The sequence below is a fragment of the Trachinotus anak genome, unplaced genomic scaffold (genome assembly GCF_046630095.1).
Source record: "Trachinotus anak isolate AG129_WGS33_773 ecotype Australia unplaced genomic scaffold, CSIRO_AGI_Tana_v1 ptg000010l, whole genome shotgun sequence".
In the NCBI taxonomy this organism is placed as follows: domain Eukaryota; kingdom Metazoa; phylum Chordata; class Actinopteri; order Carangiformes; family Carangidae; genus Trachinotus; species Trachinotus anak.
This window is the reverse complement of record NW_027273861.1, coordinates 16682542-16701248: the sequence shown is the minus strand read 5'-3', so window position 1 is coordinate 16701248 and position 18707 is coordinate 16682542. Positions and strand designations below refer to the sequence as shown.

General features: G+C 37.2%; 1 long non-coding RNA gene across 11 annotated transcripts in view; it reads left to right on the top strand.

The window, feature by feature from the left end:
- Positions 1 to 18707, top strand: part of LOC139627230 (uncharacterized) — a 104786-nt gene that overhangs the window by 8360 nt on the left and 77719 nt on the right. For 10 of the 11 annotated variants that reach the window (XR_011692527.1, XR_011692530.1, XR_011692535.1 and 7 more), the window contains exon 3: positions 4355 to 4494. This is a non-coding gene — a long non-coding RNA (uncharacterized lncRNA). Of the gene's footprint in view, positions 1 to 4354; positions 4495 to 6817; positions 11097 to 18707 lie in introns of those variants that run through there. The other variant, XR_011692525.1, reaches the window with a different exon arrangement.

Below are 18707 nucleotides of genomic sequence, written 5' to 3'. Positions count from 1 at the left end.
GGCTCTGGTTTCTCAAATGTGGTTATTGATGCTTTTCTTTTTAATGTAATGTTTTGGGTTTTTGGATGATGGTTGAATAAATCAAGCAATTTGAATGTATCTTCTTAGGCTTTGGGATATTGCAGTGGGGATGCTAGGAATTTTGTCATTTTAGAGGCAAGGCCATTTGGCCACAAAAATTTTTAGTGCACAAAAGCCACATAACAGGATGCAAATTGATTTGATGCCTACAAACAAGAAAATGACATTAAATTAGTCACTTTTCAACATATATAAAAAAGAAAAAAAAAATTACTGGAATTTTTTTTTTGGGCTTTTGTGCCTTTATTATAGAACAGTGGAGACTGACAGGAAAGGGGGTAGAGAGAGGGGAATGACATGCAGGAAAGAGTCGGGCCGGTCGGGAGTCGAACCAGCAACTGCCTGCTAAGAGCGTCTTGCGCTCACGTGGTATGTGCCCTAACCACTCAACTAAAAAAAAAGAAAACATTTTTTTAAGATGCATCATGTTATCATATATTAATTTACCAGAGTCTATATGTAAATATATTTCATTTCACAGAAACATATCACTTTAAGCAAGAGAGCAGTCTTGTGTGTCAAACTCGAATAAATCATTTTCCACAGTAAAGTTCAAATAACTATAGTTTCTGTCATTTTCGAGGGCGTGACCGTGTCATGTTGATATGAACTGGAGCTTGTCAAGTGGTCTTTTATCCAGCCTCTGCTGGTCTAAGATCATTTGTGATATTACACGCATTATATGCATGTGCAGACATGTGCGGAAACTTAAGTTGGGCATTAAGCGTTAAGAGGCACCAGTAGAAAGTAAACAAGCTAATTACACTGTGAGTTTGTGCAAGATCTGCAAGTTTGAGTTACACAAGTAGTGCAGCTCCTTTCAACATGTAGGTGGTGCATGTAGCAGGTGAGAGTGTAATATATATTTGCACAACCCATCAAAGCTGCAAGGACTACTGCAGTATCGCCTTTAAAGCAAGATTTTGACATTATCTTGGGCACAAAGGGTGGCTGTAGGGTGGACAATTTTTTTTGGTGCCTCACTAACTGAAGGAGGGGCAACGATGGCCGTGTGCACTGGGAAATTCCTACCCTGGCAGTGGGCATATTTCACTATTTTCAAACATGAGACTAATAACATAAGAATAATTGTCAGACTAATCAATAATGAAAATAATTGTGAGTTTCAGTCCTTATGGAAACTCCTGATTCGAGTTACAAGGTTTTCACATTACCCGGTGATATGATGATGTGGTCTCGACCACTTGCTTTATTTACACTGTTGGCACATCCAAACTGAGGGGCTCATACATAATGCCTGCCTTTATTTCCCCTGTCTCTGCAGATGCAGTCTTCATTTGGAAAAAATAAAACCGCATAAAAATAGACAGATTTTTTATAGGCTGTCATCTGCATACATCATGATGTTACATACAGCTGAACCCACGGTTCCCCCATGTTTATGTATGTCTTCATTAGTGTATTCTGCAATGTAAGACATGATTATAATGTGAGACTGAACACTCAGTATACACATATGAGTTATTCATGCAGGTTGTGTATTAATTAGTATAGGGCCTCTCTGGTGTGTTTCATTAGTGGTTGGGTGTTTGAAGTGTGTCTTTACCAGCAGAGGATGCTCATGGCATTATAGCCAACTATGAAGAAGAAGAGCTTCTTTTCCTTTTTCCCTGGAAGTTCACCCACCAGGGAGGCTCTGCTAATAAGTTCCCTGGGCTAAACCCAAACTGTTTTCAGCCTCATTCCCTGTAATATAGAGAAAACTAAAGATACATGTGCTCTCGTAGACATTTCACCAGAGCTCCTAACAGTTTTACAAAATATTCTGCTGCATAGTTTTGGACGTTAAAAATTGAGTATTTGTACCATGAAATATATAAAATGTATGAAGCAAAAATTTCAAAACTTAAGGACTGCCTCCTTCTGTCTATGTTCACTTTCCTCACCACTTCACAGCGGTGAATAAGGATTAAAGAAATTGCTTCAGCTAGGGCTGGGCCATTACTGGTCGTATTTTCACAGCTCAAATCTGAAATGGAAATGAGAAGCAATTATGACAGTTTTTAATATCACCATTATTGCATGGTGACCCTTCATTTCACACAGTTTGGGCCCTTTGGTTAAACCAGGGGTGTTGAAAGACACACAGGCTTTTATTTTTCTTTCTGTCTGAAAGGGGGACTTGTCTTTGCTTTGACCTCTCAGAGGAGTGCTTTGTATGCTCGCTTTACCATGTTTTTTTTTTTTTTTCTTTTTTTTTTTTCTCATTTTTCAGCTGTGTCAGGATATCTGACTGTCCAGGAACAGTCACCCAGTCTGCTCTGCTGACATAGAAGAGGGCTTTTACAGGCTTCTGTGATTTCTTGGGGGGAATCACAATGTCCACGATGGCCACTGAAAAGCTGCTGACAGTTGTCATTAATGTGATCTATTTGCTATGACTTTGCTAAAGACTTGGCAAAAACTTGGCACCTAACTATAGATTTGATTTGGACATATAATAATAATAATAATAATAATAATAATGTTACTTTCCAAGGATTAGACTCTGAGGAATGCATCAACATGATGCTTTAACATGAAAACTATTAAGTTGAAATTAGAGTAGAGGATCACTGGACCAGCTAATTGACATACAATTAATTGGCAGAATGTGATCGTTTAGGTCACTGAATATCTGTCTGCTTTGAACTGTTGATCTGACAAAACAAGATATTTGAATATTTCAACTTGCCACACTGACATGTTTTTTTTGTTTGTTTGTTTATTTTGTAGTATTTCCAGATATTAAAAGACCAAACGATTAATCAGGAAAATATTTGTCAGAGCAATCAATAATAAAAATAATCAATAGTTGCCCCCTTGTTGAAATAGAAGTGCAGTGGTCTTATTCTCAAATCACCATCTTAATTTCTTTAATGAAATTACAGTGAACATGTTTCTCTTTGTGCTGGCGTGACATTATAAAGCCTGTGTCCATTTTGGCTTCTCCCTTTGTTCACATTTTCCTTCTCAGTACATTTCTCTGAGAGTGATGCTTGTTGACACATATTTGGACAGGGCAGAGCCTCTTCTATCAGTGGAAGGTGTCCACATGCTTGTGAAGTTATCACCTCCAACAGATCAAAGACTGTTGGCACATTATTTATGCATTGCTGAAAGGTGAGGCATTCGGTTGAAGTCAGGCAGCAAAGCTTAGCTACCCCTTATCCTGAAGTAATGACTTCCTCTTGATGGAGTGCTCCCAGTCAAATGCAGAGGCTCCACATTGTGTTCTTTTTTCCATTGTTCACTGTAAAAGGCCACAATATGAAACATGAGACCCTGAGAAAGAAAGTTATCATTAATAGTATTTAGCATTCTCTCATGTTACCCCTACCAAATTCTTTACGAGGAGAAGACTTTGTAGGCATGAAAAGATTACCGTAATGACTCGCTCATATTGTGTTGATTTCACAGCACTTGAGACAAAATGAATAGTGACACAAATACACAGGCCTAACTTCAGGGTTATGTCCCCCAGACCGTGATGATCCTTGTTTTTTAGAGGTAACATAGTAGTGAGCCTGAGGCTATTCCTTTGCTTCTCTTTACTCCAAGGCCTAGAGGAACAAGCTTGGTCTGTAAATTTCAACAACAGCTTGCAACATCAGCAGGGAGATTTATATATCCTCTGCCTTCACTTATTGATTATCTTCACTCTTACATTACAAGCTCTTTAAGTTATGGCTAATGCTGATGTCAGACTTGACTCATGTTGTGCAGGAATGAAGAGAGCAGTGGTCGTGCTTACTGTTTTGTTCATCTCAGCAGTCTGAACTGATAGTAAAGCAGCATTAAAGGATCTGTGCCACTTTAAACAAATGTTTCTGATGACCAGTGGAAGCAGGTTTAAGCAACTTGCTCACTAAGGACTATTTTCACTCAAAGGTCATCCAGGATAAGTGGGGAAGAGGAGGTACACCTCGTCACTTTTTGAAGGACTAAGTGTTCTGCTCTGAAATAGACCACTGGGAGACTCAAATGACTCAAAAGGCTATATCAGCGAGCACTTGTGGTCGGCGTTATTTATTTATTAATTTGAGGCCTGTCTACTGACACATCTGAGTGGTCTAATTGCTGCGAATTGACACCGGTTACTGTCCATAATGGGACCTTGGGAGTCTTTCCTAACCGCAGTTCATTCAGCTGCCCCTCGCTGCAACTTAACTGCTCTTAAAATGTCTGATTGCAACACGGGAGCTGTGGGGCGAGACAGGATTATCAGTCTTTGTTGTGTGACTGTGTCTATTATCCTGACCTCTATTCACAGTGGGCCCTTAGGAGTGTCGCTTCCAGCCACACAGCAAACTACCCCATCCCCGACAAACAACAAGTGAACCAGAGATCTCCCCCCGTCCCAATGCACTAGACACTTACAGCTCCAACACTGGGCAAAGCACTCCACTGCAGGTAAGGCTATCAAATCCCTATTGATTTAATAAAGATAAATTGGAGGCACTTCCTTATAATGTTATTGCAGCAGACGCAATTGATTGTTTGTGTTGACTGGTGAGATTGTCACCAAGCTGGGTGACAACTGTTAGTTTAGGAAGTTCATCACTGTTGAAGAGCTGCTCGCAGTGTCTTTAATAGGCAGATAAAATGCTCATACTGGCCGCTCATTCTGCTTTGTGTTGTAAAATGTGACGGTGGTGAACTGTTGAAGCTCTGTAGACATGTTTATGCATGCATGTGGTTTTGGTAGAGGGATGGGCACCCTGACATCAGAATATTTCTTGCAAAAAAAAGGGAGTATGTTTGCCACTTATTTTGTATCCTCCAGTTTTTTTTTCTGATATCTCTCTTATACTATGATTTCCAATCAGGCTAATGAAGACAAACTGTGTGGATTTCATTAACATAAGTTTGATAATTTAACCATAGTCTTTGGGGATATTGTTATTTTGTGTAATTATTGTAATATAATTATAATGGAGCAATTTTAAAATAATTTCTCCCTAAAAAAGGAAACTTAGATTTGTATTAAATAGAATAATAATTGCATTTTAACGATTTACTTTTGCCAGTTGAATTATTATAAGCTTTTATTAATTATATGTTTTGGTGGCCAACATTTAATTTGACATCTAAAGATAGGGTTTAATACTGATAGCAAAATGCTGATAGCAAAATATAATAATGTTGATAGAGTACCTCAGCTGGAGGGGAAATTTATCTACGAAAATCCTGCATTAGGAAATGTGACTTAAATTCTTTATAATTACATAAAATTGGTATTTTGTGTGGTCCCATTTAATATAGTTATTTTCCTGGATGAAAATTAGGTTGCTATGCAGAAAAAGGTCCAAAGCGTCTTCTCTTTGTGCTGCTGACAAACAGTAAGAATAGTGATGAACAATGCCAGAAGAGACAAGTAAGGGTCCTCCCTGCTGCTGCCAGAGGTTTGTGGATTGAGGTCTGGCACGACACAGCACACAGACATAGTAAGCTTTGGAGTCCAGTGCCATAAATACATTCCCATTAAAGCACAACTGATTAATTCATCATGTTTATTTTCATGGTGGATCACATGTAGCCTATATATAAACTCCCTGTAATCATAAAGATGTCAAGACGCCAAAAGTTTTGAGGGCTTCTGTGGCATATTTTCAGTATTAAATTTGACCTAAAACCTAAATACGCACATGATGAATGAAGTATGAAGAGAGACAATGGATTTTTTTCCCTTCTTTTTCTTTTAGTATTTGTATGGTCGATTGAAATGTCTCTGCTGTCATGGCAGGTTAAAAAGAGGAAAGGGCATTGAAGTTAACATCATCATTCATTAAGCCTTTATAAAACCAAATATGGTTTTGCTTTGGTTTTCTCTGAGCTGAATCTTTCAGAAAAACTGTGCGAGCATATTCTTCTCCATCTGTCTTGAGAACTTTCAACCACAGCAAGTGTGAATTCAATTTATTTCCGTGTGCCCTGATTCACCGCAAATTGCTTAATGGTTTGAAACTCACTCCTGACAGCACCATTAGAGAGTTGTACAGAGATAATTTCCATTGAGGGCCATTAGACATGTTTTGTACTTGATGCAGTTTTTTTTAATGAAGAGTATTGAAATGGGGTCATCCTATGAATGTGCTCTGTTGGACAAAAGTGGAAAAGAAAATATTAACCATTTTAAACCAGAATACTAAATACGGAAACCACAGATACATTTTAAGTTGAAGGGCAAATAAATTGACTAAATAGGGTCATCTGGAGTTTTCTATCTCATGCAGTATTGGTATATTTAGAAAGTTGCTGAGAATAAAGTGGGAATGATTTGGCTCGCGGTGGTTACAGAAAATAACCCTTTGAACTCATGTAGAGAGTAGATTGTATTGCTGAAGTTATCTCAGACCCACTGTCAGGTCCACGGACTGTGGAGTCTCACTTATCCTCCCTCAGCCCACTACATCAGATGGGGATGATTGCAGCCTTGAAATCAATGAAACCACAAACCTTCCTGATAATATTCCCTCTTGGGGTACAGTGGAAGAAACAGTGACTATTTATCCATCCACCGAAGTCTATACTGGAAACATTTCAGGGCTTAGTTTGTGACCTGCACTTAATTATAAGATGGCTAAATCTAAATGTTTGCCAAAAGTGTTACTGATGTTCGTTGCTGCTGTAATACATGCATGAGGTGAGGGGAATCAGTTGATAGAAGTGTAATCCAGTATTAGTTAACAGTTAAGTTTGCAGGTTTTGATGTTTGTGCTTTTTTATTCTTTAGCACTGAGAAGAAACACTCAGGAACACTTGGACATGATGACACTTTTGTTCTTTGGATTTGTGAGATCTTTCCCCCTGGAGAAACATCCACAGATCTCTAAATGGACCAATTTGACAATATGAAAGTCTCTCAAGCCCTCCGATCAATCATTGCTTTCCACTGCATTATTCCCCAAACAATAAAACGACAATATCAGATTAATGTATAGTCTGTTCTTGGCTGGGGTTTATCCTTGTGGGGCAGACAACGTCTCCTTGTCTGAAGTCACCAAGCAGTAAGAAGGATTTGGTTGACGGAGCACAGCGGGCCTTGAGATGTCTCAGCATTTGAGGTCACTGGTGGATAGCAAAGTTATCTAAAGCCCCAGTTTGCGCTGATTTCCCCCGCCATCCCAGAGTGAGTGTCAGAGATTAGTGGTGCATCCATCCTCCGTGACCTCTAGGAGCTAAAGAGATACTGTGTTGCCATCTTGTGACATGTCAAACAAAGCAAGGGCAAGACTGTCATTTCAATGCCATGCTACGCCACTGGATGGCCCTTTTGTTAAATGCTTCAGAATGGCGGTCTTGTATGCACGAATCCACCACCCACCAATCCCATGCACTGGCTTTTAGAGACTGCAAAATTATTCTGCAGAGGCATGTGGTATACTGTAGTGTTAACACTAGGAGCAGGAACGGACGAGAGTAGTGTCGGGATGTTTAGAACGTTTGGCAGTTCTGAAACCTCTTGGGAGATTACAGTTCTGTCTAATTTAAGGAGACTATTTCTGACACTTCAGTCCTTGTAGATTTTGTGATGGGAATATTTTGGTGTGATCCAGCAATCTGTTAATCTTGCTTCATCTTTCTACATCTCAATTTTCTGTCTAACTACAATTTTCATCTTAATGTCATTTTTACCAAATCTTGATGTGAAAGCTTGCCAAACGAGCCACTCTTACTGACTCTTACTATTGTTTGCTTGTCTGAGATTTTTTTACCCTTACATAAATGTGATTGAAAAATCATTTGTTTGGCTCATTTTTTTAATTGGCTATTTTATAAAGGTCCAAAGTCTGATGATTAACAGACCTTCACACGTGATTAATCAACTGTTATTACATAGTCAGACCTGATATTTCCGTATTTCTCTGTATGACTGACAAGTCAGTGGTGGAAATAGACAAAACTAATAGAAGTGGTGTCAAAATGTCAAACGGACCGTCTCTGAGAACATCAACAAAATGTCTGTATTGAATCTCTCTGAGGCCTGAGTATTCCCTGGCCCAAACCACAGAACTCTACAACCAGAAAACTGGCATAAAAACCTCAGTCAGATATCTGACATGACCATTTCTGAGGCTGTCAGGCCTTCTTCTGGTCTAGCATTGTGTGATGTATAAATCGTTCCCCTAAGGAAGTGGGGTTACTCAAAACACCGCAGATTCCATCCACCATGTTAGATGTGAGCACATCAGGCCAAAAGGCATATTTTACAATATCTTATGAAAAGATCTGCTGTGAAGTATCAAGGTGGATGGGGGCATAGTTAAAGCATTATTTTAGAGAAGTAAATCAGTCTTTCTGAATATCAGCAGTGATAGTACAACCCTCCGATGTCAAACTTTTAGTGATATATTTGAAATCACTATAAAAGAAAATGTAGAGGAGTAGAGATTCACCTATTTTGTGGGTATATACCTCCAAATGTCTCCAGTCAAATCTTTTGGTCTACTTTGAGCAGCTGTAGAAGTACACTTTTAGCATATTCAGACAGTATTCACCCTGACAGTCACTACGTTATTGTCTGTCATATATGGTATGAATAATGTGTATAATAATATGTAGTATTAATGCTTTTGCCAGTACATATGTGGCCCAAGGTAAAACAAATAAACCCATCTCAGCAGCAGGGACATGCAGAGTCTACTGAAGGGGATACTGCTTCAATAATAAACAGGAAATCCCCTTACCTCCAGATTTTTTGGGGGTTTTCCACATTTTAAACAACAGTGTACATTTGTACACATGGATACTTTTATTTTGTGTATGCATCTGATTAGCTGTTCTTTCTCTTTATCTAGATCTAGATCTGAATAATGGAATGAATGGTTCTGTTCCAAAACGTCTGTGTCTGCTTTGGCAAAAAAGAAAAACCATTATGCCAGGTCAACTCATGCAAACTCAGTTTTGTTTTTTTTTGTTTTTTTTTTTTAATATAATAAGAACAATGTCATACCTAAAGGAGGTGTTGACATTTGTACAAAATGACTGATTGCACAGCATTTTAGATTTCAAAGGGTAATTTTCAAGTTATGATTTTGGATGACAAAAGGTTTCAAGTATTTTAAGGTGAATGTCAGGTTACAAAGTTTTTTTTGTAAACTGGCTGTGGAGTCTTAGACATGTGTACACCACATGCACAGTTCCTGCTTGTGGGGGCTGCATGGAAAGCAGAAATTCTTATACATTATTATAGTCCTTAATGCTGCACAATGCAAGACAGCAAAGGTGTTTTAATTCACCTGGCTAATAGTGTGAGACATGGTTTTTCAGGTCATCAATTATAGATTAATGATTTTAAAAACTGCAGTTACACTAGGGATGGTGAATTATTCAGTAAGCATGAGAAGGATTACAGGGACATTGTCCACTCTATGCCAGTGTCTTCAAGCAAAGTGGTTTACTTATGTTGATTCACCTACATGAGCAGTCAAGCACAATGAGGCAATACATACCATGAGACAATATAAGAAACATTTATCACTTGGAGTCCAACACATGGTTAAAACAAGAGGTAAAAAGGGTTAGTGATAAAAATAAATGAACAAATGCTCTTTGCTCTAATTTTCTATATTTTTTGCTTGAGTTGTCTAGTTTCCACACAAGTATCATATGTACTGCAAAAGAGATTGTAAATCATGTTGACATGGAGCAGCATTTGTCTGTATTGATTACAATAGTGGGGTTGGAAGCCGACTCATCTCTTCTGACAGATTCATGCATTTATATATTTCTGTGCTTTGTTTGGTTGAAACATTGCTGGAGGATGTGAGGCAAAGGCTTGAGAGCATGCCTTACCTACAGTAGATGCTCAGAGTAAAGTGAAATAGGAGTTGCTTTTCATTAAGCCCATGCTCTCGACTAGCAAAAAGCTTGGTGTGTGATGGGTCAAGTTTATTGTGAAGGTGTCAGCAGGTCCATACAGCCAGACTGGGCTAGTGTAATAACCATATAATTTGAGTTGTCAGCCCCTTTCCATGTTGCAACATAGAGAAGAAGCTGTCCATCAAGTCCTGCAGCTTGCCTTTTTAAATAGCCCTTTTCAAGTGATACTAGCGGCTCCAGCACTTGCATTCCAGTTTCATGCATGGCATTTTCATTACATTACAATTTTAAGAGCACTTTGAGGGCTGTTTAAGTAGTGTTTAAAAGGAAACTATTCGTATTACTCCTAACTGAGTGGAACAGGCGGTCAGGACCTGAGTCATACTACCAATGATATGGTCTTGCCTCAATAAGGGCTGTAACAATATGCCTGGCAGTTAGGAGTTAATGATGAGTATTGGAAGGAATGACATTATCTGCTTAGTGTTCATCTCCAAGAGCGCTGCCACATAATGTGCTACCTAGGCCCAAGGCAGAATCTGTGTTCATACCTAGATAGGACCCCAGCTGTGTGTTCCACTGAGATAGCAAACCACAAAAGTAGCCATGACCAAAATGCTGATAATGGAATCAGTGACATTTGATGTGTTAGTTTAATCCCCAGACTTTGAGACTCACTCATTTTATTTATCAATTCATTTTGTGGATTTGCTTCACCTTGGCCAAGAGGGGTTTGGATTTGTGGCTGCAGGAGGACTTCTGGTTTATTTATCTTATTCATATAAAACATGTCCTTTCTCAATGTTTCTAACTTTTCTATCCTCAAGGGAAGAGATTGATGTTTATATTTTGGCCTGTTATTTTCAATTTATGAATAACTTAACATAATAATTTTGGACTAGTGACCACATTTTCAGGTCCCAATATCGTTGACACCAATTATCTCCATCAGAGAGTCATGTACATTTTTAATGAAATTAGATCATTTGACTGTACACACTGTTCATTGAGCATGAACAGAAAAACCAAAACCATAGTAAGCATAAAGGCTGATTTCCATCCATTGTCCCTGGAAAGATGTTTGTAAGGCATCATAACAATAGAATTAAAATGAAATATCTTATAAAAGTCATATACACAACAAAGATTAGCATGAAATGGCACAGTACATATTCACCAACTGAGTGTTACTCAAGTTCCATTTCCAAGAACACGAGGAATTCAAATCAAACATTTCAGTTATGTAGATGAACAATAACAAAATAATAGTCATACTCTTTCCAAAACATTTATAACCTTAGAAATAGTAGCATCCATGAGTGCTTAGCTAGCTCTGAGTTGCTATCTTTTGGTCTCCATGAAGATGGAGATTTCAAATATCCTGGTTTCCCATAAGCCATGATGATTTTGTTGTATGTCACAACTTACCAGTTAGCATTAAAAAAAATCAATTCAAAGACGTCTGTTTATATTTGTCCTAAAAGCCACATATAAAGAAGCCATATTAAAGCTTTTAGTAGAATCATGAATCATTAGAATATATTAAAAAAATATTTCACAATAACATCACAACTAAATCTTTACCAATGAGAAAAGCAGCCGGAACAAGGCAACAGAAGATGCTGAATATGAAAAATCAATGAATAAGATGTATGCAAGAGCTCAGTTATCACAGGCTGCTACCATACATGATGCATGGGCTTATTTGAGCTGCATGAGATTACTATGCAAGAACAGTGAGCTTTCTTCCTTGAATCCACTTCAGAGCAGACTGTTTTCAGATGCCTTTCCAAGTTCTACTACACATCATGATTAATTCAGCCATAATGTATGTTAATGCATGTTAATCTGTGTCACTGATATGCTAACTAATACCTAACTCCCACAATCCAACTTGTCCGTGGAGGTGGCAACACACACTCGTTGTAGGAGGTGCCATGTTGTGTAGTTATACGTTTGGCCTGTGCTGCTTTGTGAGTCGTTTGTCATGAGGCTAGCTTTTAATATTGTCCAGCACTTTTACAAAATTATAAAAATGGATGCACATTACCACAGGCCTTGTGGTAACACAGATTATATCAAAGTGAAATAAGATAGTGTCAGATTTATGTAGTCTTTTTTTTTGTTTGCTTTTGTGAAAATTGATCATACAAGAAGCAAAATGTCAGATTGTTTTCCTCTTTAATAGCGTGCTGATATTAGCAGTGTGAATGAAATTGAGATTTGTTTTGGACTTCTGTAAAAAATGAACTTTAGACAAAAGAAGTCTAAACAGAAAGTACATTAAAATATGTTATTTATAGTCTGAGCCTCCCTCATTTGTTTTGCAAATGCATAACATCCCCAAGCAATATGATCTCTATATTAACAGTAGATGGCACCATGTCATCATGATGTAAACTGTGAGATTTAAGTCAACTATTATTTTCAGTCCAGTTTCACAATGAATAATTGTGTTATGGAGGGAAAGAGGAGATATCTTGCCATCCATATCCATGCACTGGAACAATTTTACAGCAGTTTTGTATTTCAGACCTCCACATTTAGAAATGAAGACATGAAATACCAATGCAGTTTAGCTCATTTGAAGAAAGGAAAAAGAAGCAATCTGTAATCAGATCAGTTACAGATACAGCTTAACAGCAACCATGCTGGCATTATTATTATTATTATGTGGCTAATGTTTATTGGAGCTGAAAGTTCATCATTTGCGTTGCTACATTTGTTGAGTGTGAGATGCTCAATAAAAGGGCTACTGAAGTGTTTACAACTACCCCAAAATATAATCACTGTACAATATGTTGCAGCACCAACTAGAGGAGATGTCAGGGACAGATTGAAGGTTTGTGTTTGTTGGTGATAACTCTCTTTGAACCTTGACCTGAAGACTTTACATCACTGTTTCTTGCTGTAACTAAAGAGGTATTAATATCTTGATTGTATATGTTTGACGTACTTTACTTGTGATGCATGCTCTAAGAGATTAAAAAAAAACATAGCATAAGCATAACACATTTCTTCAATACAATTATTATGTATTGTCCTTTTACTTTACTGTTCAGAGTACTTTGTCTGGATGTGGACACGTGCATCCATGTGAAAATGACTTTGGAGTTAATAATGTTCAGCCCAACACTCAAGTGAATATTTTATGATTCTATTCCACTCTATTTGTCTTGGTTTGTGACAATCAAGCCATCGGAAAACAGTTATCAATTATTCAGTTATTGCTCAACATGCTCATCAAAATTTATCAGAATGGTCAAATGACAAGACACCTAGTAATACAGGGAAAAAAGCTGTTGAACATTTTTGTTTTCATAATTAAATTTTTGAAGACAATGTGAAAACATCAGAATTAATGAGGACAAGATACAAGATGTTTGATAATGATATTGTTGGATCGCGGCACAATGAATAAGGAGAAATGATATGGGATAGTAGAGTCTTCAAGGTAAAGACTGGATTCTTTGTAACGTTATTTTAATTAGTCTTTTTTACTTTTACATAATTTTTTAAATTGTGATGGTGATTTTGTTTTTATGTACTTGTGCTTACTCCTTTAATTAATTCTTAACTCTTACTTTCCTGGAGTAATAGCTCCTGTATTACTTTTTTATTTCTACATTTTTGAAAAAGCTGTTGTACTGCACATGATTTGGTGCAGTTGAACATTTCTTTGGCAACATCATATATAATTAGGGCTAATGCAAGATATAATTTTCTAATGTCAGTACAGAGGTTTGGTTTGATAACAAAAGCTCTTTGCAAAAAGGTTAAATGAATAACATTTGAATTTAATGTTATTTTCTATGTTAAGATTTATACACTTTAATGCAAGCTTGTGGAACACAATTTTTCCCTTCCTGTTTAATTTCTTTTCATCAACTTTTTCTTTTTTTTTTAATGCTAACTATTAATGATCAGGAAAACACAGCTTACATTTGTACTCATAAACACACTCTGGCCATTTGCTTAGTCAATGTTGTAAACGATAATGACATGTTGAAAATAAATGAGCCCACTCATAATCATGCCTAATCTGCCATTACAGCCCTTCTTGCGACAGACATTAATCACGTCTGAATCCAATGGGATATTTTATTTGCAATGCCTCAGGATAGGTAAGCGAATGTAGACACTTCAGCCAGATTCCAGTTGCACCAACCATAATACAATGACCACTAATTGCTAATTATGAAATTCTCTGATGGGCGGAAGCACAGTGGGTTCATCCCATTATTGTTTATTCCTCATTATGTTGAGCTTTGTGCTAATGATTCCATTTTATTCACAGCACATACACTGAACAGTTCACCTACTGTTATGTGCAATATATATATACTAGGCTGAATATAGTCATTGCACATAGGTCAAGGCAGCACAAAAACAAAGCTTTAAAAGGACTGCTTTCAACTGTGTTTCATAGCCTTAATTGAATTTAAATGATTGTTTGCTTAGAGGGCCATAAAGTCCCTCAACAAAATGTCTCTTGAATGGAGCCATAACATCAAGTAAAGTCTTTAAAACAGTCAAGGAAACATAACAACAAATCTCTGAACAGCTCAACTGTAAAAAGTAATTGTTATTGTCAGTGGAAAACTCTTTCACAAAGCAATTCTGCTTTGAATCAAGACAAGATCTAAGCAAATATATGGAATGTAATTTTACAGCTTAGTTTTGTTCCTGCAATTCCCAAATGGTCACCCTCAGGATAGACTAAAGATTGCAACGCAGCAGGGCCACTAATGACTCTAATAGTTTTGGCGTTGTGAAAATACTGCTCAACAACCAGCACTGATCATACTATCTGAGTTTTCAACTGGCAGTGCAGACAACTGCCACATATTGATGCCTTAATACATGGAGTTTCACAGTAGGTCCCTGCCACATATTGTTTCCAGGAGGCTCGGAGGCAGGGAGTACAGAGGCTCAACCTCGCAGGGCCACTCTTTGGCACTTCTGCTGCCAGCCAGTATCGTTACTAATGACTCCTAAACCTGTCATCAATTTCCATCAGACCATCTGCTTGCTGCCCTTTGCACATTACAGGTTTATGTAAAAGTCATTAACTCTATTTAGATATAGAGAGGCATGAGCCAAAAACATCAATGTGGGAAGGATGTGAAGAATGTGTCCCACTCAGTCCCTCTCAGTTAGCGTTGATCATTTGTGCTTTTGTTATAAAACTAATTTGTGTGGGGAATTTACATGGGTAAAACACCTGAAGACAATCTTGAGGTACCCATCAGTACATATGATGGGAATTTAAAAAATGTTTCCTCATAAAAACAATAATTCTGCTACTTTGAACCCACTAATGTATCTCAAATTTACCTTGTCACAAGATTGTGTTGTTACATAAGGACATTTGCTGTTCCGATGTTCTGGAGCAAGTGATTTCTTTGCAGGCATATGAGCTTCAGCTCATTTATTAAAGTAGGACACCCCTGTGGAGCCTGCCGTTCTGCTCTGCAGTATTATTGTACAGTACAAGAAGCGTGACGTGACAAGAATAGCAATTTGTTCAAGGAGGCATTTTGCTCCGTGATCGACAGTAACCTCTTATTAAGTGTACAGCTACATGTTTTTTATGCTCTTTCTGGAGCATCAGCCAGGTTTTTAGGGAGACGCCTTCAGGTCAGGTTTTGTCTTCATTCTTCACGTGTTAAAAGTTGAGCCACTCACTAATAATTCAGGCAAAGTGAAGAACAACAGTCCAGCTTGTGAACCCTTGCATAAGACGTCCATTGACACTTCGACCATGAACTTGAATGATGAGTTTTAAAACCCCAACTGAAGTATTCCCCTTCAACATTAAATATTAATGTCTAACTAAGCATCAATCAAAGTTAAAGTTATGAAAAAAAATGTCCTCAGTCATTATTAATTAAATATTTATCACTCAAAATTTCAGCCAGTCAGCTTTTTCCAGGACTGTGTGGGTATGGTCTCATCAGAATCGATTGACAGCAGCTTGGAAACATAGGCAAACAACCCCACAACTGTTGTCAGATTTGGAGTAAAATTTTGCTAAATCCTGACTGGTGCATGGAAGTATGTGACATCATCTGTTTCTACCTGAACCCTACTCACTTCAAAACAGTGAGAAAAGCACAGAAAAAAATACAGTATAGAAATGAAGAACTAACTAACTTGAGTAGATAATAGACCCAAGACCAAAAAATTAGTCTTGAGTCCTTTTTTAAAGGTCGGGGAGAGTGGGGTGGGGGGGGGGATGCTTGTTTGAGCCAGTCTACAAATCAATCCAGTCCCTTAGTTTTAGAACCTCTGCACTGCTTTACATCTGCTCAAAGTCAGATCAAATCATAAGGTTTGCAGGTCTGTACATTGTGTCCAAATTCAGTTAGAAAGTACAGTAGGTTTAGCCATAGCTTCTTTGGATGACGAACTCCACTGTGAGATTGTCTTAATCAATTTAGTTTCACCTGACCTGTTCATTGCATACAAATGACTCGGGAGTAAAGCTAATTTAAATGCTGGAGAGTCGATGTTCGTTTCACCCATGGCTGTTGAGTGGGCCTTGGGGGATACATACTTGTTACTTGTGGCTCTTTGTTGTCAAGGAAATATCTTCGTTGTCAGTGGTCATGATAGGTCTTTGAGTATTAATAAATATTCTACTGTTTGCATTTCCGGCAAAAATCATGATAATAATGATCTTGTTTTTAATTGCATTCAAAAGCATGTACGGTGATCAACAGGTGGCTTTTTGACCAGATATTTTGTATTTTCTAGTTGAAAGCAGCCCTCTTCGTCCTTTTGTCTTTTTAAATTATTCCCTTTTTGAGATCGAAATAATGTGTACTCAAATATCTGACTTTGTCTGAAAGTTGAGTGAAAGTTTCCCACATTTATTTCATATGGCATTTACAACACAGTGAGATACAGTATCTCATATTATCCATCCATCCATCATTCATTTTTTATGTGATTGCTTCAGGGTAAAAAATGAAAAAGAACAATTCAACTGCAGTTAGATTTTTCAGGTTTTCATCATTTTGTGTTATCAACGGGAGTCATTTTTGCATCAAATTTGCAATGGCCATAATTTGATTGAATCTATGCCACCAGCTCAACCATTATGGTCCAAAACACCTCTGTTCTTCTACACTTCTTCATTTCTGACATTCCAATTATCTTTGCATCAATCATTAAAATCTATTAACATTTCATGTGTTTTTATGGATTATCTTATGCTGCCGTTATGGTGTTAACGCTAAAAGATTTTTCTGACAGGATAAAATTTTTACTGCTCATTATATTTGATTCTGTATTTCACTATATCATGCAACATCCAATACACTTTCATTGTTTTATGACGTGCAGCTTAATTAAAATTTAAGGTATTTTTCTCCTTGCAGCCAACTCAGAAGACATAAAGATGATTGTGACTGCATTTTTTTCTGATTTTTTTCTGCAATGTTTGAAAGGAAGCCATTTGGTGCATTAACAATTGTATTGCATTGTGTATCACCCTTTAAGATGTGTTTCATTAGTATTTTTAAGTACTGTTTTATGGTCTGATTTAGTGTTCATGCATATTAAATTTCAAGGCATTGCCAAACAGATGTAGTATTAAACACTGAATACCAATACCTGGCAAAATCAGCAATCATACATCAGTTCCAAGCATGTTAAAAGAAACTCTCAGACTCTTTAGTAAATTAGAAATATTTTAATTATCAGTTAAATTTGTTAATTAATTGTTTGGTGTATAAAATGTTAGAAAGCTGCCAGAAGATACAAGATGTCCAAGCAGTGTTTTCATATGTTTTGTCAGACCAGCAGTCCAAAGCCCAAATATTCAAACAATTATATAAACGCCGAAAAGCAGACAATCCTTACATATGAGAAACTGTAACTAAGGAATCTTTTTCCTTGAAAAATTACTGAATCAATTGTCAAAATAATTTCCAATTCATTTTCTACTCATAAGCTAATCAATTAATTAACTAAACATTGCAGCTCTAGAGTAAAAATATATGACCAGTGCAGACCCTTCATTGATAAGTATTTACATTTGTGACACAATGTCCTTTGGCATAACATAATACTTAAAGATTTACTCTTTTTATTTTACTTTGACTCACTCCAGGATTCACGGACAAATTTGATGCTATTGTATGACCAAGACATTTTTATCCTTAGGTTATTCATTCTTTGGGTTAAACCCCATGGTAAGATTCATTACAGCCGGGAACGGGATCAGTACTTCGTAACTAGCTCACGGTGGCTTTTAAAGGCCTTCAACCTCCGCAACAACAGGAACCTGAAACTCTACACCATATCCATTAAGTGCGTAACTTAGCATGGACAACACCCCCACTAAATGAACTTGATATGATTAATTTTGTCAGCAGAGAATGAGTGTCAGGGCTGGACTCAGGTCTAATTTCCAGTATTGTGTTGAAATTGGACTTTAAGATTTTTTTCATAAACTCACATGAAGTCAGTCATTAGAGGTAAATTGGTGTGTTTCTGTGGCTCAGACTGGTAAGAAGTCACAACATGACAAATATGAAATGTAATTTAAAAGTTAAAGAGGAAAAAAATCTGTTGTTGGCATGTCCAGTATAGTTTGGTTGAAGCTCATCTGCTGCTTTTTCTGACAGGATACATGTGGTGAATTGAGTACATTTACTCAAGCACAGTGCTCAAGTGCAATTCTGAGGTGCTTGTACTGTACTAATTTATACTTTCACTCCATTACATTCCAGAGGGAAATATTGGACATTGTTCTTATCCACATTCATTTCAGAGCTAAAGTTACTAGTTAC